This window comes from Heteronotia binoei, chromosome 1 (assembly GCF_032191835.1).
Source record: "Heteronotia binoei isolate CCM8104 ecotype False Entrance Well chromosome 1, APGP_CSIRO_Hbin_v1, whole genome shotgun sequence".
NCBI classification, from domain to species: Eukaryota; Metazoa; Chordata; class Lepidosauria; order Squamata; family Gekkonidae; genus Heteronotia; species Heteronotia binoei.
This window is the reverse complement of record NC_083223.1, coordinates 5,050,354-5,052,212: the sequence shown is the minus strand read 5'-3', so window position 1 is coordinate 5,052,212 and position 1,859 is coordinate 5,050,354. Positions and strand designations below refer to the sequence as shown.

Genomic DNA, 1,859 nt, shown 5'->3' with positions numbered 1-1,859 from the left:
GGAGGGCCAACAACAGGGTAGAGAGGCCAAGGCCTTCATAAGAACATCAGAAGAGCCCTGCTGGATCAGATCAGTGGTCCATCCAGTCCAGCATCCTGCCTCACACAGTGGCCAACCAGTTCCTCAGGAGGGCCAACAACAGGGCAGAGAGTCCAGGCCTTTGTAAGAACACAAGAATAGCCCAGCTGGATCAGACCAATGGTCCATCTAGTCCAGCACCCTGTCTCACACAGTGGCAACCAGTTCCTCTTAATGGCAAACAGGGCAGAGATTCCAGCCCTTCATAAGAACACAAGAATAGCCCAGTTGGATCAGACCGGTGGTCCATCTAGTCCAGTATCCTGCCTTACAACATGGCCATCCAGTTCATCTTGGGGAACAACAACCGGGCAGAGAGGCCAAGACCTTCCCCTAATGTTACTTCCTGGGTATGGTTATCATAAAAACATAAGAAGAGCCCTCTTGAATCAAACTAGTGGTCCATCTAGTTCAGCATTTTGTCTCAGCGGCCAACCAGTTCCTCTGCAGGGCCAACAACAGGGCAGAGAGGCCAAGGGCTTCCCTTTATGTTGCCTCCTGGCACTGGGATTCAAAGGTCGACTTTCCTTATCATTAGGGCTGCCAAGCTCCCGCTGGGGGTGGGTTTGGGGGCCCCAACCCACCAGCATGGAGCAGGCCACCAGGGGAATCCCTTTCCCCAAAGCGCTCCCTCATCACGTGATGTGCCCAGTGTGATGACATAACCCGGAAGTGATGTCATCACACTGGGCATGTCATGCCAGGTATGTTCTAGTCTTTGGGTTAAAACTCTATGGTACCATAGAGTTTTACCCAAATCCTAGAGCGTCCCTGGTGTGAAGTGGGAGGGACGGTGGCTCAGTGGCAGAGCATCTGCTTGGGAAGCAGAAGGTCCCAGGTTCAATCCCTGGCATCTCCAAAAAAGGGTCCAGGCAAGTAGGTGTGAATAACCTCAGCTTGAGACCCTGGAGAGCCATGAATGGGGCTGTGGCTCAGTGGTAGAGCATCTGCTTGGGAAGCAGAAGGTCCCAGGTTCAATCCCTGGCATCTCCAAAAAAGGGTCCAGGCAAATAGGTGTGAAAAACCTCAGCTTGAGACCCTGGAGAGCCGCTGCCAGTCTGAGAAGACAATACTGACTTTGATGGACCAAGGGTCTGATTCAGTATAAGGCAGCTTCATATGTTCATATGTTCAAGTGCCCAGCATGATGATGTCACTTCCAGGTGACATCATTGCACTGTGCATGCTCCACACATGCGAGACTTATCCCCCCTCCCAACTAAGTCAAGGCACGACTTGGGAACCCTACTCATCATAGAGGTGACAGGTGAGGCTTTGGAAGTGGATTATCTTCAGGTGTGTTTCAAGGCGTAACCTTTTTTATTTTGCAATCAAACATGCATATTGGGATGAAAACTTGAACCAAATGCACCCTGTGCAGAGAAATTTGAATCCAGTAGCATCTTACACTTTCATTTCATTTATTTATTTATTTATTCTATGACTTGTATCCCGCCCTTCCCATAAAAATGGCTCAGGGCGGCTCACAACAGACGATAAAACAGAGTTTAAATTAACATTTACATATATAAACAGTTAAAAAGTCAGACATTTAAAACCTAAAAACCTTAAGACCTTAACATCAAATCTTATACAATATAATTAACAGGAGTCTAATAAGCTACATTTATTTCCCAGTCAGGTGAAGGCTAGCCGGAAGAGGGTTGTCTTACAGGCCCTGCGGAACTGAGTAAGGTCCCGCAGGGCCCTCACCTCCTCCGGCAGCTGGTTCCACCATGTAGGGGCCATTATGGAAAAGGCCCTGTCTCTAGTTGACTTAA

The 1,859-nt window shown here is 48.8% G+C and overlaps 1 non-coding gene across 1 annotated transcript; it reads left to right on the top strand.

Moving 5' to 3' along the window:
• Nucleotides 1-999: 999 nt before the first annotated feature.
• TRNAP-GGG (transfer RNA proline (anticodon GGG)) lies at nt 1,000-1,071 on the top strand. Its single transcript has one exon. It is a non-coding gene; the product is annotated as a tRNA-Pro (tRNA).
• The last annotated feature ends 788 nt before the right edge of the window (nt 1,072-1,859 follow it).